The 25,055-nt window shown below is 41.5% G+C and overlaps 2 pseudogenes; one reads left to right on the forward strand and one right to left on the reverse strand.

The window, feature by feature from the left end:
- Positions 1–396: 396 nt before the first annotated feature.
- On the reverse strand, positions 397–19,907 carry LOC137090038 (zinc-binding protein A33-like; annotated as a pseudogene).
- LOC137089699 (protein FMC1 homolog) lies at positions 16,338–22,348 on the forward strand (annotated as a pseudogene).
- Positions 22,349–25,055: the final 2,707 nt, after the last annotated feature.

Below are 25,055 nucleotides of genomic sequence, written 5' to 3' on the forward strand. Positions count from 1 at the left end.
CGGAGTATGTTGCAGCCTTAAGACTCATTCATACAGGTTTCTAACTTCTCCCGCTCTACGACACAAGGCTTAAACTGCAGGAATGACAGTAATAATGGCACATCGGTCCACAGTGAGCAGCTCTTGAACAGATCCTCTAACCAAACCACACATAGTCAGACAGCTCATGACTTCTCAGCTGATCGTCAACATGTTCAGCAGAAGCAAGCGCTTTATGAGGACTGTGGGCTTCCTGTGGAGTATCGATGACACTCATGTCCATATCATTGTACACACAGCAGTAGTAAAGCATTCACAGCATCAATGTTCAACTTGAGTCTGAAATAATGGATTCATGACACTGAAGTCAAAGCTTAAGTCTTTATTGTGAAGAGCATTTCTGAGAAGTGTTATACATAGCTTTTATATTTCATTAACGAGATTATTTCAACAAACAAATTATCATAACCTTTATAACTGAAATAATTATTCATTTACAACACATTTTTGCATGTTTAAAATGAACTGGTTCAGTGACTATATAATTAACTAAATTAGAGAGCATTAATGTGGTAAATGTCCATTACCCTGAAAACATGAATGCTAAAGCCGGTGTGTCTCTATTCGGTGTAATTGTGTGAAGTATAATATAAATGAATATTTTTTGTTGTATGAAAGCAATATGAGAGTGTGAGTGTGGCTGTAGTGCTGGATATCAGTCATGTGATCATCACGGCCCAATCACAGCCACTGGACTGATATTCAGATCAACTCTCACTCATGATATATGGATTAAATATTGGAAAGATGATGAAAGCAGGAAGATCCAGACCTACAGGAGTGACTTTACTGACTATTGACCGCTAAGATCCTCAGAGAGCCAGAACAATTGAAAAATGGAAAGAGTGTGTGAGTGAAGGAGGTTGTGAAAGAGTGAAGACGTTTTTTAGTTACAGGATCAGAGAATGACACCGTTCCTCTGTCATAGTCCAGACGCACTCTGACACGATCAAGCTTCTGTCTAACACGAAAGCCATATCGTTCAGACAGTACATCCTCACCATAATCCACACACCAAACATCAGTCTTAAAGAAACCCCATCCCTTCCTCTGGTTTGATGCTGTAATTACTCCAAGAATCCACCAGTAATTCTCTTTAACCTCCACATCCCAGCAGTGTGTTCCTGAGTTAAAACCCTCTGAACCCAGAACACAGCGACACCAGTCAAATCTCTCTGGATTATCAGGAACAGGTTGATCGTTCCCAGTGTATCTCACACTGGTCAGATCATCAGACAGGACGAGCCATGGATTCGCCGTGTTTGGATCCAGAATCACAGGAGCTGATGAGACACAATCAACAGATGCTTTTATTCTGATCTTCATACCATGAGCAAGAGTGTGTTATGATTTTGAAAGTTCCTTCATTTTTTATTTTTTATTTATCATCTGTTTTGTGGATACTCTCTCTCTCTCTCTCTCTCTCTCTCTCTCTCTCTCTCTCTCTCTCTCTCTCTCTCTCTCTCTCTCTCTGTGTGTGTAAGCTGTGTGTTGCAGATTGGTGTTTCTTGTTAATCACTTTGAGACTGTGATTGGTCCGGTCCAGCACCAGATTCGGATATAAGGACTGCCCCAAACACTCATTCAGGGCTTCATGCCATTTTGTGTGCTGTTGTGCGTCATGCCTTTTTGGCTTTTGTGTAAATCAGAGAGTCTTATCAGAGAGAGTGTGATAGTATTTTAGTTTATTTGTGAGCCTTTGTTTGATTGTCTAGTTCCCTTTCGAGGGAACTCGAATTGCGACGTAAGAATGACACTTCGTGGAACGCCCCCAGCGTAGTGCGTCTGAAGCATGAATTACACTAAGACCAATCCTGATTGGTGCTATGTCATGACGTAGTATGTGAAAGCATACTCGAAAGTATAAAGGAACACCGGTTCACAACAGCGCTAGCTTTTTCGCTATTCAGCAGCCCTCTGTTGTGTGTGTTAAACTGAAGCGATCCGGGCGAACACAAGCGTTCGCGATAAACAGAGACTGGAGACTCAAAACAGACTGTCAGGAGTTTGGTTTGACTTCTCTGGCTTTACTCTTCTCTGTACGCTTTCTCTCAGCTGCTCGCTATATTAATTAGCGGCCGCGCTCTGTGCATCTCACACCTGTCCCTCCTTTGTCCTGGTCACCTTGCTATTTAACTCTCATGCTCTTCTCCCCTCTTTGTCGGGTTATTGTTTGTTCTTTCATGTCGGCAACTAACGTCTTGTCCTCTTATGCTCCCCTAGTCCTGTTTCGCCGTGTGTGTGTGGTTCAAGAGGATTTTCCCCTGGGTTCTGCGGCTTCCCAGTCTGCTCTTCAGCACCGCCGTATCAGCCGAGTGAGGTGTGCGTTCCGACGCGTCCTGCGTGCGCTCCCTGGCCAGCAGTACCCGTTACCAGGCTACCCGCCAGCTCCTTATATGGACTCTTTAGTTTATCTCTCCTGACCTGCGTCCGCCTATACGGCTGGTAACTGGCAGTCAGCCTTATTTTCCCTTTTCCCGCTTCAATAAATTACTAATTTACCAGCATTCGCTTTTGGGTCCTTTCTACATTGTGACACAGACACTCAATGTTGCTGCTAGCTTTAGATAGAAAACATTACTTGTGTCCAAATGGTTTGTTGAAAAGCATAGAACAGCAGCCCTTTCAACAGAAACAACCAGAGAGGGAGTGAGAGCATCCGTGCGTATGTATGTGTGTGTGTGTGAGTGTGTGTGTGTGTGTGTAAAAAGGCACTGTATGGTTGCAGCAACTGAGCTATAGCATAAAAATACTCATAGATCTAGCCTGTGACATTGTTGTGCATGATTTGGCAATAGGGGACAGCCATGCTGGTGAAAATCAAGCCGACTCCCGATTTTTTTGATTTTGTATGTTTAAAAAATATTGTGAGTTAGGGAGGTGCGAGAAACGTGCTCGGCTCGTCGTGTTTTTCCTCATGCTGCGAGCCATGACCATACGAGCATCCACAATGTCCACGCGAGAGAAAAACATCGTCTGCGAGCTCGTATGAGAGCAAAAACAGCACCGGGTAACGTTACGCCCCGCGCCCGGCTTTAACGTCTAATGTGGACGGTGAGTGTGACTGAACTTATTATTAGTTTCTGTTATTGGTATCAATACTCCTAGATGACCAATAGCAGCTTTGCGATTGCCTGATACATGATAATTATCTGTAAGTATTGTAATCTGAGCACAGTGTTAGCGTATAATGTTATGAGCCGACTCTCTCATCTGCTGTGTTTTCCACTGTTTCTCCTCACACAACAACTCAAATCCTCTCCTCTGACCGTTGTTCTGTCTAATCCTGGCCTGTCCCTTATTGTGTGTCATAATTGCATGGCTGTGGTCTGCCATATGAGTATTAATAAACATTTATAATTTCCTCAGCGTCCGAACTGTCATTGCGATCCATTGTTTTCCTATGGTTGAAAGTCACGGCACTCCCTCTCGTTATGTCACTTCCGGTTTGCGCATTTTTAGATGCGGAAGTAAAATTTTCTCACAAAAACGACTCAAAAAGCCTTATTAGCGTATTTACAAGTATATTTTAAAGAAAATCTAGGTCCTACATTATTTTTCTATACACTGACTCACTGGAGTCTCTAACCTGCAATATGCTATTTAAGGTGGAGCTGCTCCTTGCTATCACCTCGCTTAAGGGGGTGGAGGACCTCCAGGCCTTGGCTATAATGCCAACTTGCCTGGAGTTTGCCCCCGGCAGAGTTAAGGCCATCCCTTACCCGAGGCCAGGCTATGTGCCCAAAGTTCCATCTAGTGTGGCATGGCCTATGGTCCTGCAGGCATTTTATCCTCCACCTCATGTGTCGGCTGAAGAGGGAAGACTTCATCTGCTCTGCCCGGTCAGAGCACTGTAAATTTATCTGCGGAAGTCTTTGCAGTGTAGAAGGTCGGACCAAGTGTGTTTCGGGTCTCTTAAGAGGGGGCTGCCCGCGTCCAAGCAAACGGTCAGTATCATCTGTATCTGTATCATCCAGGCGATTGCCTTGGCCTATCAGGTGCACGGTTTGCCTTTACCTAGGGCCTTGCCTCTTCTAGGGCCCTTCAAATGGGGATCCCGTTTCCGGAGATCTGTGAGGCAGCCGGCTGTGCTACCTCACACACTTTCATCAGGTTTTACAGTCTGTATCTCCCTGTGACGCCAGGCGCTGTGGTCCTAAGTGTGCCTGGGTTCCAGCTTCACACAAGGGCAAACATAGTTTGTGGTGGCATAATGGGTACTCGTTCCCTGAAGTGTCCTTCTTACGACGTCCATTATAGTTTCGGGTTTCGTAGTATGACGTAGTACTAATTTCGGGCATGACGTAGTACTAATTAGGATTGGTCTTAGTTTCATTCATGCTTCAGACATGCTACACTAGGGGCTTTGTAAATTTTGTTTTTCTTTGTAAATAAACAGTTATCATTTTGAATTCTTTCTGGTGTTTTCTGTTACGGCTGACCCCTAGAGGTCATAACAAGTGAATGATCTACCCATCTACCCATTTATATCAGATCTTCTGCCATCAGACTCACTGTTGTGGACGATGTCCTGCATCTTCTTCCAGACTCTGAACTGCAGGTTGCCCAAGTACCGTGGCACATGAATCAAAGCTCCAGAAGCCATCCGTGGATCCGGCTGTGATCTCTGGACTCTGGAAGAACATTCAGGAGTCAGAACTGCAGTGGCTTTGGATCAGAACCAGAGAGACCAGAGACAGGAGCAGATCACTCACCTTTCCATTGAGACTGGAAACTCCTGCAGAACAAACACACCATTAATCATCAAGAACTCAATCAATGAACCAATGATCAACCAATGATCTGAAATCAGACCTTCAGAAAGCAGACGTCACTGGCTCTCATCATCTCCTCCATGTCTTTTATTGTGTGTGAAAGAGCTGAGATGTGTGTGTTCATCTCCTCCAGCTTCTCCTTCGTCATCTGCTTCTTCTGCTCCTCTTCCTCCCTCAGTGCAGTGATTGTAGCTTCTTCTTCATCTCTGAGAAACTGATGAAGCTTCTCAAACTGCTGTTTAATCTGACGCTCTGTGTGCTCAGCTTGAGCCTGAAATCACATCACATTCACTTCAGTCATCTCGAGCCACACACATCAACACTTCACATCATTCATATCAGAGAGAAACTCCCATAGCCGACATATAACGGATCCAGAAGCAGACGCTGCTCGTCATTTACAGAAATAATCAACTTAAATATATCAGATCATAACTGTATGTAGAGATCCTACAGCTGTGATGAAATGACTCTTGACTCTGTTTCCTCACCTTGATGTGTTGAGCGGTTTTCTCAAACTCTCCTTTAATGTTTTTATTGTGTTGAAGTTTCTCCTGTAAGGACTTCAGTGCTGTATCGAGCTCCTCCTAGAGTTGAACAAAAATCCAGCTGAAGCTCAAGCATCAAGACAATGATTCAAAGCACAGGAGTAAATCCACATCTGAACGGCCCAGAAAAGCTCAATTAAAGTTTTGACTTGAACCCAATTGAGTTGGGTTTCGGGTATGCGAATACCCAAATCCACAAATCCACTTGGCAGGACCTTAAACAGGCAGTTCAGGCTTGAAAACCCTCAAATGTGTCTGAACTAAAGCAGTTCTGCAAAGAGAAGTGAGTCAAATCCACCAGAGCGCTGTGAAAGACTGATCGCCAGTCAGCTCAAGCCTTCACAGCAGTTATCACTAATAAAGGGGTGATTAGTGTTGAAAATGATATTCTGTTTACTGAGGTTGCCTAAGTTTTATGGTGTATTTTGTTTGAACATCTACTTTTCTTTTTTTTTTTACGACACAAAAACAAGAATCAGGTAAATAGGTTTTTACAGCACAGTAAATGTTAATGAAGTTGAGTAAAATGATTAATATTTAGTGCATGATTGTGAAATCTGTGTTTAGTACTAATTATTGTTCTTTGCATGAGAAACAAAAGAGAGTTGTCTTACCTTATATGATGAAACCACTTCACTGATGGGTCTGAATTTGTGATTGTCATGTTTTTGTGAAGTAATGCACACTAAACACACAGGCAGTTTGTCCTCCAGACAGAAGAGTTTGAGTTTCTCACTGTGTAAACTGCAGATCTCCTCAGATCCTTATGAACGTCTCTCCTTTCTCTTCTTCAGGAACGACTCACACAAGTTCTTTAATGCCAGATTGATTGGAGGATTTTGATATGAGGATCTTCCCCTGCAGACGGGACACTCCTGAGTTTCCTTGATTCTCCAGAACTGCTGAAGACACTCTTTACAGAAACTGTGACTACAGGATAAAAGAACAGGAGCCTTGAAGATTTCACAGCACACGGGACAAGAAAGATCTTCTACAGACAGTGAATCCATTTCCCCTGTTTGAGCTCCAACAATCTGAACTTTACTTTCACTTCCTGAATGACGGCTACAACATAAAACACAATGAGAATCACACAGATCTGCTTTCTGTTGTAGAAACAAACTTCACAAAATCCTTCTGTAAAGTGTTTCTCTTCGTTCTCCACTGATCGCTGATTCTTTATTGCTGTTGTCGAGAGAGAGAGAGAGAGAGAGAGAGAGAGAGAGAGAGAGAGAGAGAGAGAGAGAGAGAGAGAGAGAGAGAGAGAGGAAAGGAGAAATAACAAGTCAGTCTCTTCCTGGTAAGTGGTGTGTGAGGGAGGAGTTTGATGGAGGGGCAAAGTTTTTTAACCTAGTGTGGCAAAGTGTGGGTTATAAGGCGGGGCGGCACTAATCATACACTTACTCATCAAATTCAAATCGAGCTCACTTTCTGACTACGCCACCTTGGGAATTACACCCAAGGAATTTAGTGTGCCCTCTAAAGGCACACACAGGTTCGAGTCGCTATGTAAGCCAGAGTATAAGTAATTGTACAAAAGTATTTTATTAACAGTATAAAAAGGAGCATTAACAGACAGTCACACTCATCTCATTAAAGACTCAATTATTTCTGGCAAAGGAACTGGGCTTACCAACAGGGGCAGTCTCAGATAGAGTAATCACCCTTAAATCATGTAACTCACTCAGCTTACAGTGCACACACACACACACACACACACACACACACACACACACACACTAATGTCAGTGAAGAGCACGGCACACTGTGAAGGAAGCCACCACCCAAAGAAGGTCACTCGTCTGTCCTCGGTGCCCAGATCCTGCCACCAAGATGGAGAAAGAGGTTAAGATAAAATAGAAATAGCAATATAAATGAATTGATACGAATTTAACAAAGTTGCATTTTGCATTAAACCAAAATGTATGGTGCATAAAAACTCAAATAAATGCAAAGAAATATATTACACTCTGGATCACTGGAACACCTCCCCTTTGGACCCTATTGATATAAGTTTTCTAGCTTTTGTATTTTTGTACAGTCTTTAACATATCTAAGAAGCAAATGTTGATGATCCCCATCTGAAATAGTCACATATTGGTCCAAATGAACATCTCCCATAATAAGGAGTTACTATTTAAACCATTATATTGGTATTATATTTATTGAAACAAAAAAGAAAATCACTCATATAGTCAAATATGTGTGTATATATAGGGTATAACAAATCCTCCTTAGAATAAACTGAAATAGAAAAAAGTACTTCTAGATATCAAGATATCAAAGGTCAAAAGGTCAAGGGCAATGATGTCTATTCATCATACAGCATGTCTTCATAATCGATCTCTTGCTCCTCGTCTACTTCACCATCTCCATCCATCTCCTCAGGTCTTCATAATCGATCTCTTGCTCCTCGTCTACTTCACTATCTCCATCCATCTCCTCAGGTCTTCATAATCGATCTCTTGCTCCTCGTCTACTTCACTATCTCCATCCATCTCCTCAGGTCTTCATAATCGATCTCTTGCTCCTCGTCTACTTCATCATCTCCATCCATCTCCTCAGGTCTTCATAATCGATCTCTTGCTCCTCGTCTACTTCACCATCTCCATCCATCTCCTCAGGTCTTCATAATCGATCTCTTGCTCCTCGTCTACTTCACCATCTCCATCCATCTCCTCAGGTCTTCATAATCGATCTCTTGCTCCTCGTCTACTTCACTATCTCCATCCATCTCCTCAGGTCTTCATAATCGATCTCTTGCTCCTCGTCTACTTCACTATCTCCATCCATCTCCTCAGGTCTTCATAATCGATCTCTTGCTCCTCGTCTACTTCACCATCTCCATCCATCTCCTCAGGTCTTCATAATCGATCTCTTGCTCCTCGTCTACTTCACCATCTCCATCCATCTCCTCAGGTCTTCATAATCGATCTCTTGCTCCTCATCTTCTTCACCATCTCCATCCATCTCCTCAGGTCTTCATAATCGATCTCTTGCTCCTCGTCTACTTCACTATCTCCATCCATCTCCTCAGGTCTTCATAATCGATCTCTTGCTCCTCGTCTTCTTCACCATCTCCATCCATCTCCTCAGGTCTTCATAATCGATCTCTTGCTCCTCGTCTACTTCACCATCTCCATCCATCTCCTCAGGTCTTAATAATCGATCTCTTGCTCCTCGTCTTCTTCACTATCTCCATCCATCTCCTCAGGTTTTCATAATCGATCTCTTGCTCCTCGTCTTCTTCACCATCTCCATCCATCTCCTCAGGTCTTCATAATCAATCTTTTGCTCCTCGTCTACTTCACCATCTCCATCCATCTCCTCAGGTCTTCATAATCGATCTCTTGCTCCTCGTCTACTTCACCATCTCCATCCATCTCCTCAGGTCTTCATAATCGATCTCTTGCTCCTCGTCTACTTCATCATCTCCATCCATCTCCTCAGGTCTTCATAATCGATCTCTTGCTCCTCGTCTTCTTCACCATCTCCATCCATCTCCTCAGGTCTTCATAATCGATCTCTTGCTCCTCGTCTTCTTCACCATCTCCATCCATCTCCTCAGGTCTTCATAATCGATCTCTTGCTCCTCGTCTACTTCACCATCTCCATCCATCCATCTCCTCGACTGTTTCCAAGTCAGTGAGTTTAGTGGGGAGGATAGGTCCAAAAGACCACACTGGTTCCGGATCCTTCAGTGCAAGATAAGGGTTCTCACGACTACAGGACTGGATTAGATCAATTTGGTGATCAATTTGGGATTGGTGATCTCCACATTCTCCTCCTCAATGAATCTCTGAAGTTAAAGTCATTCCAGGGCTTCACTGACTGTCAAGAGTGCATCTGCATATGTCTTCCCCTTCCCAACACCTCAGAGACAGCCACTAGTGACAAGCCTGAGCCCTTGCATTTGTGGACTTTCTCCATGCCCATGTAGTTCATCCCAGTGAAAGGGGGATTCTGAATTCATAGCCTTAATCAATTAGCCTGACGTGGTCATACTCAACTCTAGTCAGAATATGAGTCTGATGCTCTATTGAGCTGTGATTATGGGGCGTGTTTCAACCCAACCAGGAAAGACATCCATTACACAGACCTACAACCAATCAGAGCAGCGAAGCGACATCAACAGAGCTCAACTGCACTGTGTTGCCAAGTCCGCGTTTTTTTTCTGTGGGTTTTTTTCAATGTCCGCGGGTTGGAGCGACTATTATGTAATATATATACCCATGAGTGCGAATTTTAGCAGCAACCTTGCCAAAATAACACACATTTTACCCCCAAACACCATTTTTCCCCCCGAGAACCCCCCGAGAAGCTATTGTTTAGGGCTAATAGTTGGCGGTTTTGTTGTAAAAACTTGGCAACCCTGTCTGCACGTGCGCTGGAATAAACGATCTTTGCCGGTGTTGTAAAAAAATAAAATAATTTAATGATACACAGAGTACTGACCCAACATGATCATCATTTCTGAGAGAAATAGTGAAGGTGATGCAGATACAAATGCATCTGCCTAAAAATGTTGTGGGCGGGGCTAAGTTCGGCTGGCATCCAGGCTAATAATCAATATTTATTCTCCTATATTGTTATAATGATTCTTTCAAGTTATTTTGCCTAAGAGAACCGCTGACTGTTTCTTGTTTTCTAAAGTGTGTGTATTGGGGCTCTGAGGAGAAACTGAGGGTCTGGCCTAGAGGTGTGTGTGTGTGTGTGTGTCTCTAAACACTTGACAGCCACAAGGTGTCGTGTGTGTAGATTGTGGAGGTATCACACACCCCTTACGTGACAGGAGTGCAGTAACAGTGTTTACTCACTTAGCCTGGCTTCCAGAGATGAAATATGGATTTGTCTTTCATTTAATTTATTACATGTATTATATTAAATAAGGCAAAGCATGTATCAAAGTGGAGAGTTGTCATACCTGACTTATAGACAGCCCAAGGCGTCCAACACCGTGAGCAGATCTTCAGCTGTGGGAGAGGCCAAGGAAGAGTATCTGACTCTCTGCACGTCTTCTTGATTCCTCCACGAAGAAGAAGGGCCACTTCTTCATACTGGCCCGTGCTCGCCATCTTATGCATTTCTCACTGCATCTGAGATAAGCTAGCACTGAATATCAAGCTATGGGTGATAACACTCTTCAAATCTGCTGTGACCATAGAAATGCTACTTAAGCTTCTGCACTCGGGATTGGGGAAGCCATTTCTCCAACTCCTGGGTGTAAACTAGACACAGTGATGCAAGCCACACAATCTCCTGTCTTATCACCTGATCTTGAGTGACATCAAGGTTAGCATTAAATGACATCTGATGTGGCGGCCTGCTCTGTGTCTCTGACAGGGTTGGTAGCAAAGGCTATGTGATACGCTTTGCATATTTCAGGTTGAATGACTTGCGACATGACTGATGGTAATTTGCTTCTCTCGCAAAAAGGTCCTCACCTTGCACCAAGTTCAAAGGCTTGAGGCGTAATCTGTTTCCATGAAGCTGCATCGTTCAGTCTTTCCCAATACTTTCACCTCCAGCTTTCCACACACTCTGGGGGAAAGCTTGTGCGGTGTGAAATCAAAGCCATGTAAAATACCATTTCAGGACCATGGTCTTTATATCATCATCTCTCTTGGATTTCTTTGTAGCAGGATTGCACTCTTCAAACTCACTATCATTTTCTTCCGTGTGTTTCTTTGGCATGGGCATGATTAGCAATGATCACCAATTAGCCAATTAGCTATTAGAGCTATAGCAGTGTTGACTTTCTTTTCCCCCTAATGTCTTCAAGGCGGCTTCAAATTTGGTAGAGGATTATATTACGCAGACTCCCTTCTCTTTCTCGAGGATGATTAGCACGCATCAGTTTTAATTTCCCAGATTATCATCAATTATTTTCCATTTCCCAGATTGTCATCATCAGAGAATGTGGGAAGATGCGCCGGATCCCACATGGAAAGAACCTATATAAACATACATGTTTTAATATAGGATTTGATATAGGTTTTTAATATATGTGACATATATAAAATTGGCCGTTTTCCTATATTATATGTACATATATGTACATATATACATATACCTATATATATGCACTTATATGTTCACCTACACTGTAAAAAAATTAATTACAGTATATTAATGTTAATTATAATTTATTAAACTGTGGAAAAACGGATCAATTATGTTAAATTACACATAAAACATCAAATTTTCAATCAAATTTATTTTACAAACCTGCTGTCCATCTACAGTAATTTACTTTTAAAATATAGGTTTTCTATGTACGATAACGAAGATATTATTTATAAAAATGCAGTAAGCACATCAATTCAAAAACATGTTTGCATATTTACAGTATTAATCTTTATTTGAACAGAACCACTCACAACTTCAACCTCTAAATTAAGTAGGCCTACTTGTACATAAATAGCAACCGTTACAGCCAATTTCTGTTAAATTTACAAAATACTGTACAGAAACTGCACATTTACATTATTAGTCATTTTACATAACAAATACGTCAAGTTACTTCTGTTGTAGGAAATACAAGCTTAGTATATAATTTAGAATATGCAAAAATATCTACATTAAAAGACAATTATCTTTCTATTTTTTATACTGTCACATTGCAGTTATTATTTTATACATGTACAATTAAATTTTATCCAAAGCAACTTACAACAGGCGAACACATATTACCAACAGGCGAACACATATTACCAACAGGCGAACACATATTACCAACAGGCGAACACATATTACCAACAGGCGAACGCATATTACCAACAGGCGAACGCATATTACCAACAGGCGAACACATATTACCAACAGGCGAACGCATATTACCAACAGGCGAACACATATTACCAACAGGCGAACACATATTACCAACAGGCGAACGCATATTACCAACAGGCGAACACATATTACCAACAGGCGAACGCATATTACCAACAGGCGAACACATATTACCAACAGGCGAACACATATTACCAACAGGCGAACGCATATTACCAACAGGCGAACGCATATTACCAACAGGCGAACGCATATTACCAACAGGCGAACACATATTACCAACAGGCGAACACATATTACCAACAGGCGAACGCATATTACCAACAGGCGAACGCATATTACCAACAGGCGAACACATATTACCAACAGGCGAACACATATTACCAACAGGCGAACGCATATTACCAACAGGCGAACGCATATTACCAACAGGCGAACGCATATTACCAACAGGCGAACGCATATTACCAACAGGCGAACACAGGCGAACGCATATTACCAACAGGCGAACGCATATTACCAACAGGCGAACGCATATTACCAACAGGCGAACGCATATTACCAACAGACGAACGCATATTACCAACAGGCGAACGCATATTACCAACAGGCGAACGCATATTACCAACAGGCGAACGCATATTACCAACAGGCGAACGCATATTACCAACAGGCGAACGCATATTACCAACAGGCGAACGCATATTACCAACAGGCGAACGCATATTACCAACAGGCGAACGCATATTACCAACAGGCGAACGCATATTACCAACAGGCGAACGCATATAACCAACAGGCGAACGCATATTACCAACAGGCGAACGCATATTACCAACAGGCGAACGCATATTACCAACAGGCGAACGCATATTACCAACAGGCGAACGCATATTACCAACAGGCGAACGCATATTACCAACAGGCGAACGCATATTACCAACAGGCGAACGCATATTACCAACAGGCGAACGCATATTACCAACAGGCGAACGCATATTACCAACAGGCGAACGCATATTACCAACAGGCGAACGCATATTACCAACAGGCGAACACATATTACCAACAGGCGAACACATATTACCAACAGGCGAACGCATATTACCAACAGGCGAACGCATATTACCAACAGGCGAACACATATTACCAACAGGCGAACACATATTACACCTTTACTTAAGGCTCTACATTGGCTTCCAATTAGTTTTAGAGTACAGTTTAAAATTTTAACCTTTACTTACACAGCCTTGCATGATCAAGCTCCCTCTTATATCCAGGATATACTGCATGTATACAATTCTGGTCGCTCTTTGAGGTCTTCAGGCCAAGACCTTTTAACTGTTCCTAGAACACGTTTTAAAGCGAGAGGTGACCGAGCCGTCTGTGTAGTGGCTCCAAGGCTCTGGAACGCTCTTCCATTAGCCTTGAGAGCTTTGGACTCTGTGGAAGCTTTTAAAAAACACCTTAAGACGCATCTTTTTAGACAAGCATTTAATTAGCAATTATGGTTTTGTATGTTTGTGTGTATTTATGTATATTTGTATGTTATGTGTATGTGTATATCTTTTATGTGTACATTTTAATTTTGTAAAGCACTTTGTGACCTTTTGTCTGTGAAAAGTGCAATAGAAATAAAGCTTACTTACTTACTTACAAATGAAGAGTATGGAAGCAGCAATAAGTGCAGTGACAATTTCTAGTTAGTCTAGCAGTTTTGTTAAACAGAAAAGAGCTAGTTTTAATGGGTCATGTGTGGTCTCCTGAAAATGGCTGGAGTTAGTCAGGTTATTCCACCAGCATGGAACAGTCCAGATAAAGGTCTGTGAAAGTGATTTTGTGCCTCTTTGGGATGGCACCACAATGCGCCATTTGCCTTCACAGCGCAAGTCTTCACAGTGCATCAGCAAACACTGACGCCAGTGGCTGGAACATGAGCTTGGATGAGTTGTGTAGCATGTTTCAATAGGAATGGCCTGATCATCCCAATGCTGTACAAGGAAAATCTAAAGATCGGGCAGTTCTAGCAATGTGGTCTGTGAAGATTAACTGATCAGTCATAACACAAAGGTAGGGCTGGCTGAAACCACGAGCACTTCCGTCTTGGCGAGGTTGAGTTGAAGGTAAAGGTCATCCAGGTGACGGTCGGAAATTTCCATCGAGCAGGCTGAGATGCGAGCAGCTACCGGCGGATCATCCGCTGGAATGAAGGGTAGAGAGTAGGGGTGTAAGAAAATATCGATACACGTGAATATCGCGATATTATGTTTGGCGATACTGTATCGATTCTCAAAAACGTTGTATCGATATTTATATATTTATTTATTTACATCCAAGATTCGTGGCTTTGTGTTCGGTTTAAACCACAGACTGTATAACACCCAACCGCTAGATGGCAGTGTTATCTCAGAACGTATAACGGACGCGGAGCCGGAGAAGCGCAAGGTAAAAGTGCATCGCTAGTGTTTAGATTAGCAAACCCAGCTCTGAAGACGATAGCATTATTCCGCTCCTGCAGTACACAGAGCTGAAGTGTGGACTCATGTTGGCTTCAGCTATAAAGAAGCCACTAAGGAAATCCACAAGAATCTTTTTGTTTGCAAAATAGGCCAAGTTATAATCTAATCCTCGGGAAACACATTGAAACAGAGAGCTCGCTTAACATCCTGACGTCACCCGCGCTGCTGAGAAGCGTTTCGATAGAATGTCCTGCACGCTTTCCTCTCAGTAACAAAATAAACACACACCAAAACTGACAGCGGTGGCAGGAGAACGAAAGATAACAGCGATGTGGATATGATGACCAGCTCTGCAGCTCAGTTCTTGAAACAGCACTTTATACAATAGACTGCTTTCTGGAAAACAGCTTTAGGCCCCGATCACACACAACGCGTTTTTCAGGTTCGAACACGCGAGGCGCACTGCACTCCCTTTTGTGGTCGGCGTTCTCTCATTCAGAAATGAGCAGTGCACTTTAATGTTTCTAGGCAACCCCCGAATCACCTGTACTGTCAGTCAAATCAATGTAACGGTCAACACAACGGAAGGCCCGCCGCTTCATTCATTCGACTGGACAACAGAACATAAGCGCGATGATGTTGCACGCTTTTCCGCTCAGAGTTGACTTTTTTTCAACTTCAACTTCATATTTTTTTCAACGCGTTCTGTGTGATCGGGGCTACTTGCTCTTTCAAAAACGCGAGGCGCAGCAATCGGTCTAAACGCGAGGCGCCCAGGGCACATAACGCTCTCTGCCAAACGAAATCCTTTCAGAAAAGGCGCCTCTCGCTGCAAAAACACGTTCTGTGTGATCGGGGCTACTGTGTTAAATATAAAACAAACGGTCATTCAGTCATGAAATGGACTGCACTTTCTGTTGTTAAATAGCCACTGCTATACTGTGAACCTTTAAAACATTTACACATAAAGAATCCTGCAGTCACTTTACATTTCCCTTAACTTAGATTGCACATTGCATATGATTAGTGATATAAATTATACTGTATTAATTAAATAAAATACTTTGTCTCGTGTTTTAGGCTTATGGTTGTGTTCTTTATTCTTTCAAATTATAAAAAAACAAAAACACACAAAAAAGAAATATCGCAATATATTGCAATATATCGTATCGTAACCCCTGTATCGTGATACGTATCGTATCGTACCAGAGTCTTGGCAATACACAGCCCTAGTAGAGAGATGTGTCAGGATAGCAGTGATAGGAAAAGCCATGTTTCTGAATGATTCTAGTTGCAATTATAACAAAATACTATTCAAAACAGCGAAGATGAGAAGAACAGTGCCCTTATTCCACACCTGCAATGCTCGCCTGCTGTAGACCTCCAGTCTGTCCACAGGACCTGAAATCACACAAAAGAGCATAAATAAATAATACAAATAAAAAAATAGGACTATTACATTAATTAAAACATGCCAGCATGTTTTACTGAGACCAAAAACCTCAACCTAATGTTATCTGGAAGCTGAGCTAAATTTACAGTATTTATAATTAAAGTTAAATTATATTACTTTGACTTAACGTTAGCTGCATCATATAACTCTCTAGGGGTGTAACTGTCCAATCATCTGGATCGATGATAATATAATATATTTTCATTTTTCCACAGCTATATATAGGCCTATAGTTAACCGATAACGTTAGTTCATTGTTTCAAAAGATATAATGACGGTAACATAACTACCACATACAACCTCTCAAACTTTATGAATAGCTAAGTTAATCTTGGTTAAACAGATGGAAAATTGAAAGAGGCCTGAACTGCTATAATTTTCAGTGTTTTACTCTCAACGCCAGTTATGTGACTGAACAACGATTAGAAATGTTAACAACAGCTTTAAAACAACCAACAACATCAATGTGCAGCCACACGATATAAATATCATAGAATGAGACTCTTACCTCAGCCCAGTGATCGGTTGATATGATGGCCGCTGCTTGTCAAAAGTCGCTGTAGTTGCCGAGACATTCTCGCTGAAATGGCGCGTTATTTTTCCTCACATAGTTCCGAGATCCTGCTCACGGCTGCTCCGATCCAGTTAATCTCACGACTCACTTCACGAGTGTAGCTTAGCCTAAAATAAAATCAAATCACCCGCTCTAACATCACTGTAACGCTACCTCTCCGCAAACTGCTGTGGGCGTGACTAACGGAAAATTAACCGGCAGCAAATTTGAAACTGCGTCACACGCACACACACACACACACACACACACACACACACACACACACACACACACACACACACACACAGCTGCATTTGCAACTGGATTTGGAAGCCCATCAAATGTACATGAATAGATGTGGTTAGGAAATTTAGGGGAGAATTAGTCAGTGCAAAAAATTATCAAAATTAGCTTCTTTTTTTGTTTGCAAGACAAGGTTAAAAGATTAGTAGCTACAATCCAATTTATAGTTTGACTAATATGTATAGGCCTAATGTACAAATACTATTATTTAGCCTAAAACAACGCACTAACCAGCACATTATCTTAAATGGTAAGTAAAACATGTTGAATGACTGCTGATTTCTGTAGTTAAACATTCGTTTACTTTTTTCTAATTTTACAGAAAAAAATCTGTAAAATATTAATCACACTTTTATGTAAAATTACATATTATTCTGTAAAAATCCCTCTTAAAAAACAACAGATGTAATAGGCTACCAGAATACAAGCAATTCCTGTACATTTAAATTACAGCGACTATCTGTAAAACACCAGGCATTTCTTGTATAATGAAAAAACAGGAAAATTCTGTAAAAACAAAAAACAAAACAAATAATGCAGACCATAACCTGTAAAATTACATTGAGCTATGACCGGATCCTGCCATGAGCTGAGACATATCTTATATGGCTTATATGTGGATATAAAGAAGCAATACAGGAGACCTATATGGCCGGATATGCACATATATGCACCTCAATTTTACCTATATGTGGAATATATGCAGCATACATATTATCATATATGTGCATATAAACTGCATATATGTTTCATATGCAGTGATGCCAGTAACGCGTTACATAGTAACGCGTTACTCTAATCTGACTACTTTTTTCCAGTAACGAGTAATCTAACGCGTTACTATTTCCAAACCAGTAATCAGATTAAAGTTACTTATCCAGGTCACTGTGAGTTACTATTTTAGTCATTTTCCTTTGTAAAAACCGACAGCTTATCAAAGTTCTCAGCCCGAGTCCGGCTGGAGCCCGTGTTTTTTATTTATTTATTTTACTTTTTACATTGTTGCAGCCATTAAAATAGTTCAGTTTTGTTTTTAATGTCAAAGTAGTTATTTTTCGTTTAGTTTTTTATTATCCTAATTTAGAAAATGTTCAGAGCAATTTTTTGTTTGTTAAATTAAAGTTTATATAGGCAAGACAATTCAAGAGTTGGTTTGAGAGACTCATGCGGTTAACTCACTGGGTCGTCACATAAAAAAATTAAAACTTTAATTTAACAATTAAAAATTGCTCCAAACATTTTTCTAAATGAACTTAAAAAATAAACGAAACGAAATATAACTACTTTGACATTAAAAACAAAGTAGGCTAGTTATTATACCACCACAAAGGCATTTCTGACGAGCTGAGGCAGCTGATAGATTAGCCTACTGCTCGCAACGGCGCTCAAAAAAACCCGAAACGGGCTACACAATCTAAACAAACAAAAAAAAGTACACGCAGGTTGTCTTATAGCCTACCTTACACTTCAGCAAAATTAATATAAATCCGATCTTCAATTCCCGCAGTATATGCTCATTTAACGGAGTTCACATCAAAGCAAAAGATTCCAGCATTTTATTCAGCAGCCCATTTTAAATTCAAAGATCGCAATATGAGAGAGAGCGACCGAAGCACTGGTCAGATCATTAGTCTCATTATTTTATACTGAAGATGATTGTGTTTTGTGTGACTTATTTTAAAGTTTCATTAACGGCCATTTGCGTTGGCTTGCTTTACTCATTTGCAGCGATGTTGCAGTAGCACCATCATATCTATCTGACTACAACATAACACGCTCTCACACATTTATGTTTTAATTATTTGCCAGGAGTAAAATTGACACATGTGGTTTAAACAACCAGATATTTACATTTGTCCGGTTTAGTTTGAAATGCTTTCATGCACCTTCTGAATTGGTTTGTTTGAGTGATCGGAATTAAATACGTCTGGAAAGACTCTCGGAAGGCATTTAGGCCTACTCTTGGTCATTTCGCATTCAGATAGACCTGGTCAGAGAAAATGAATGAAAGAACCAGTTGTAAAAAGGCCATAACTCTAGCAGCTGCTCTGAAGAGACGGACTCTTTAACCCTACGCGAGCCGTATCTTGACAGTGGCGCAAGCTATCATGGTCTCATGTTGTTTCCACCAGCACATCTTATTGTTCATTTTAATTATTAAAATAAATATAAAACGAAGGAGAAGCCTAAAAAAGGGGGCGTAAAAAAGTCGGGACCGTCAGTCTCGGGCATAAATACAATAAAGTGTGTTGCCAAAAACGGTTGTCATTTCTATTTTGAGGCGGCAGCGGTGTTGTCGGCAACTGCTGAATGTAACTAATAAAGTAACTTGTAATCTAACTTAGTTACTTTTAAAATCAAGTAATCTGTAAAGTAACTAAGTTACTTTTTAAAGGAGTAATCAGTAATCAGTAATCAGATTACTTTTTCAAAGTAACTGTGGCAACACTGTTCATATATGTGCATATATCCTCATATAGGTTCTTTCCATGTGGGATACAGCGGCACTGGATTTCTCCACGCAGCTTTTTTAATATTTTGGGCTTCATGACTGACTTCTGGCCACACTATTGCTCTAAGTTTCGTAGTGCTCAAGTAAATTAATTCAAACCTAAATTAAAAACATGGCACAATATTTTAAAGTCTGGAATATGTTTATCAGACACCTAAATCATTACAAATATATATAACTGCTTGAAAAAGACATTCGCCATTACATAATGTACAGTTAAGATAGTATGTAAATGTTCTTTTTTGCTTTTTTGGGAAATCCAGGGTGGCAACCAATCTAGCCAGACAAGACATACGTGTGACAATATTTTGACTATTTATAAACATTTGTAAAATGAAACATATAAATATGTCCTCACACAGAATCCGCGATACAGATCACAAAACACAGCTTCTAAAGAATGCATTATAGAAATGCTCGTCGTTTGGCGCTGTTTATTTCCCTTAACAAATAACGCACTGATTCAGATTCACACTCGACGGCCTGTGGGCTTGATTGGTCGCGTCTGTCCGCTGTGTGTGTGTGTGTGTGTGTGCGCGCATGCGCGTGTTCGACTCGTTCTGTCTGTCATGATGGCGGCGCTCGGTGTGTGTCGCGGGATCCTGAAGGAGATCCGGATCGCGAAGGGCTCCGACTACAAACACACTCTCATTTATAAATATATAATGCAGCAGTTCAGGAGGAACCAGGTGACAGAACCGAGCCGACGTGTGTGTGTGTGTGTGTGTGAGTGTGTGTGTGAGAGAGAGAGAGAGAGAGAGAGAGAGAGAGAGAGAGAGAGAGAGAGAGAGAGAGAGAGAGAGAGAGAGAGAGAGAGAGAGAGAGAGAGAGAGAGAGAGAGAGAGAGAGAGAGAGAGAGTATGTGTGTGTATGTGTGTATGTATGTATGTATGTGCGTGTGTGTACGTATGTGTGAGTGAGTGAGTGAGTGAGTGTGTGTGTGTGTGTGTGTGTGTGTGTGTGTGTGTGTGTGTGTGTGTGTGTGTGTGTGTGTGTGTGATGGGTAGGTTTAGGGATAGGGGTTGGGTTAGGGGATAGAAAATATCATTGACCTGATATAAAATCAGTGGAAGTCTATGTAATGTCCTCACTAATATAGTGAAACAAACCTCTGTGTGTGTGTGTGTGTGTGTGTGTGTGTGTGTGTGTGTGTGTGTGTGTGTGTGTGTGTGTATAATTGATAATATATAGAATGATTATAAATGAACTTAGTATTATAAAATAATGAAGTATTATTTTTTCGCATTAACACAAACAATGATATATTTATATTTTAATTATGAAAAAGAAAACTGACACAAAAAAGAAGAGCGATAGAAATAAAGATGACTGACTGATTAAAATGCCAATAACTAGCGAGTGTAAGGATGATCATTAGTTTAGTGTAAGTGGCGATGGATAGTGGATAATAGTGTAGTATATGATGAGCTGAAGGTGGCGCTGTTGGCGCTCCGCAGCCTCTCGAGGAGAAATCACAACACACGAGAAACTGAGCTAAACACTCAACATGTGACGTTTATATATTTATAACATATGATCCCGTTAAACATCATCACATGAGCAAGAGTGTGTGTTCCTGAAGCCCATCACTGCTGAAAACGACACTGATCTCATACGGCAGATCCATAAACTATTCATTAACATTAGTCGCCTACATTATAGAGGCAATATGGACCGTTTGTGTTCAATTTCAGCAGCAAAAATAGATCATAATGCGTCTCAAAGCAACAGTGTGTGTGTGTGTGTGTGTGTGTGTGTGTGTGTGTGTGTGTGTGTGTGTGTGTGTGTGTGTGTGTGTTACTGAATGATTCAGTGTTTGAATGAATCGGTTGAATCAATGTGTCAATGACCTGTTTGTAAATCAATGAATCATCCGTTTGAATGAATCGTTTGGATGAATCGACTCAGTGACTCACTCATGAAGACTCACCTGCTGCCACCTACTGGAGGTTTAGTTTCATGTTTAAACACACTTTCCAATATGTTTTATTTGTTAATGCAGTTGTATTTTTTCAGTGTAAATGATTTAATTAGATGGTAACAGTCCTATAGTGTCTTATTTAAATAGATCAAGTGTAAGAATATAATACGAAGGCTGAAGCATAGCCGGTATTTAGGTAGATTTAGGGGGAATGCTCTTTAGATAAGGTAACCATATCACAAATATGCAGATTTCAATATGCCGAAGCTGACTGAACACTGGGAGAGGACAAGCTCACTCTTTACTCTGACAGCAGGTCTAATGAGTGTCTTTGTTCTGCTCAACACTAAATATGCTTTGGAAGAATGTTTGTGACAAAGCAGAGAGAGCAGCCATTGATTACCATGGGGGTTCCCCTACTTTATATATTTAGGGGTTCAGCAGAACAAAGAAACTCATTACACATGTTGTCTAATACAGGGTTAGAACATTTGAGGGTGGTTAATTTTCATTTTTGGGTGAACTATCCCTTTAATATGAGTGTGTGTGTGTGTGTGTGTGTGTGTGTGTGTGTGTGTGTGTGTGTGTGTGGTCAGTGTCATCTAGCAGTGAAACAGGACCTCCGCACATGAGGGTGTTTTTCCACATGAGTGTGTGTGTTCAGGTGACCGGGCTCAGATGTGTGTGTGTGTGTGTGTGCAGGTGACCGGGGCTCAGCTCTGTCGAGCGCAGATGGAGGCTTACACTCCGCCCAGATGTACTCTTGCCTCCTGAGCTCCACCCGCCTCCACCTGCGGCTCCACCAGCTTTACCACGCCCGCGGAGAGATCGAGACCATCAGGCGGCAGACTCGTGGGGCTCCGGCTGCCCAAAACAACCCGGAGGCAAGGGCTGGGAGACCTGAAGACCTGACTGAGTGTGTGTGTGTGTGTGTGTGTGTGTGTGTGTGTGTGTGTGTGTGTGTGTGTGTGTGTGTGTGTGTGTGTGTGTGTGTGTGTGCGCTGTCTCTTCTAATAAAGACTCACTTTATAATCATAAACACCTGCGTCTGTTGGTCCATGCAGAGTTTCTGGCTAACCTGAGAAGCTTCCTCAAGCCAAGGATCTGGAGGCTATCCTGGATCCTGCAGACTAATCACACACACACACACACACACTCACTCCCGATCACACACTCCTGGATGCAGGACGTGTGGAGGTCATGTCAGAGAAGGGTTATCTGTAACTCACGCTGTTAGGATGCTTTAGATTAGTAAATATGACCGCCTAACGCTGCACACTTTCACTGCTTTACAGCCTGCACATTTAAAACATGACTTTAAAACAGCGCCAAGTGCTTCCGCACAACTGAACAAGCAACAATTTAGTTATGTGAACCAAATAAATACAAGTAAAGCTGACTAAATGTCCTTCAGTAAATCAAACCGTTCGCATTTGTCACCGATACGTAATATTTATATGTGCAGTTACTTAATAATGGTCTGTTAAACGTATAAAGGTTTATGTACCTAATTAAAATAACTATTACTATGCTCTGCAAGTGGAAGTGGAAACTATGAAATAAGCATATTATTTAGCAACAGGAGCTCACCCATTCGGTGTATACGCGTGTGTGTAAGTGATGTGGACAAGGCTGAATGAGTGCAGCAGAAGTTCATTGATTTGAGTGTATAGAATATTTTAACTGGTTTTCAGTGGTTTTATTTGTTCGATAAATGCTGTTCTCATTGGGAGGTTTGTTCAGTACACTGAGAAATATGATGAGTTTATGATACTGACTGGTCATTTGCTTTGACTAAAGAGTCTAGTAGAAATTAATGTTAATCCCCTCCTGTTATCCTTTATTTAGTTACAAATTGGTATTAATGTTAAACCTGTATTTTTATTTGGCACTTAAAGTACAATCTGTCACGAAATGGTACATATTAATAGATAAATTCTTATTTAATACTCCACATGACGGCTTATGTGCATATTATGAGTTTAGTGCTGATTATTGATGTCCATAATGAAAGAGATTAATAGAATATTATGGGATGTAAAAGGAAGGAACCTAAAAAAAATAATTTATTTCATAGGGCTGGGTATCGATTCCCATGTTCCCATTCGACTCCATTTGACTCGATGAATATAGATTTAATACAAATTAAGTACGAATGGCTCATTAAAGGGGGGTGAAATGCTGTTTCATGGCATACTGATCTTTTTACACTGTTAAAGACTTGGAATCCCATACTAAACATAGACAACGTTTCAAAAGTTAAGGTGGACGTTTGATGGGAGTATTTCTTTGTCAAAAATACTACTTCCGGTTAGTCATAAGTTTCGGCAAGTTTTTTGCGATCATGGGTCCCCCTTTGACGTTAATGGGGGCGGAATTTCCTTGTATGGGCCTTACGGACAATTCTACCGGAAGCGCGTGAGAGAGAGAGAGAGAGAGAGAGAGAGAGAGGAGAGAGAGAGGAGAGAGAGAGAGAGAGAGAGAGAGAGAGAGAGAGAGGGAGAGAGAGAGAGAGAGAGAGAGAGAGGGAGAGAGAGAGAGAGAGAGAGAGAGAGAGAGAGAGAGAGAGAGAGAGAGAGAGAGAGAGGGAGAGGGAGAGGGAGAGAGAGAGAGAGAGAGAGAGAGAGAGAGAGAGAGGGAGAGAGAGAGAGAGAGAGAGGGAGAGAGAGAGAGAGAGAGAGAGAGAGGGAGAGAGAGAGAGAGAGGGAGAGGGAGAGAGAGAGAGAGAGAGAGAGAGAAGAGAGAGAGAGAGAGAGAGAGGGAGAGAGAGAGAGAGAGGGAGAGAGAGAGAGAGAGGGAGAGGGAGAGAGAGAGAGAGAGAGAGAGAGAGAGAGAGAGAGAGAGAGAGAGAGAGAGAGAGAGAGAGAGAGAGCGAAAGCAACAGGCTATGCCCATCAAAGCGCTGGCTCGTAGGCTGCTGCACAGGTGATTTGCACAATTACAATGTCACCAAAAAAGTGGGTTTTTGGTTGCCAGACCAAGACAGTCCTGCACAGATTCCCCAAAACCCGCGTTAAGGCAACAGTGGATGGAATTTGCTTTTCCGGATCAGCAACTGAGTTGCGCGAATGTTTATATCTGTTCGCTGCATTTCGGTGCCGACTGTTTCATAAACAAGGCCCAGCTCGACGCCGGATTTTCCGATCGCCTAATGCTGAAGGATGGAGCAGTCCCAACGATAAAGGTCCCAACGTTAGAACCGCAGGCGGTGAGTTAGACTGCTTCAAATGTCTGTGTCTTTGCCTATGCTCATCAAGTAGCCCAAACATGATCACGTATAGTTAATTGATCAATGGAGCATGCGATGTGTAGTGCGTGTACATTTGTTTAGCTGGCCACTATATGTGTAACTTTATGTTTGTGTATTGTAAAAGCACTCCAAACAACAATACACAAAGAGGGGGGAAATATGTTGAACTAAATAAGCGCGCTTCTTCATTCAAATGCGCTACTATTCCGTGTCTTTCTATGTAAACACTAACTAATCCTGCTGTGCAAAACCGGTCCGCTTACTGTCTACACAAACCACGCGTAAACACACACACACACACACACGTGCACAACTGCACTTCCCACATGTACACCTTCAAAGACAAAAATACGACGATATAATTCAAGTATAAATATGTAAATAACACAAGCCGCTAAGCATATTATATAGTTAGTGTATAACTTGTACCACATAGAGACGTCCTGCTCT

The sequence above is a fragment of the Pseudorasbora parva genome, chromosome 2 (assembly GCF_024679245.1).
Source record: "Pseudorasbora parva isolate DD20220531a chromosome 2, ASM2467924v1, whole genome shotgun sequence".
Taxonomy (NCBI): Eukaryota; Metazoa; Chordata; class Actinopteri; order Cypriniformes; family Gobionidae; genus Pseudorasbora; species Pseudorasbora parva.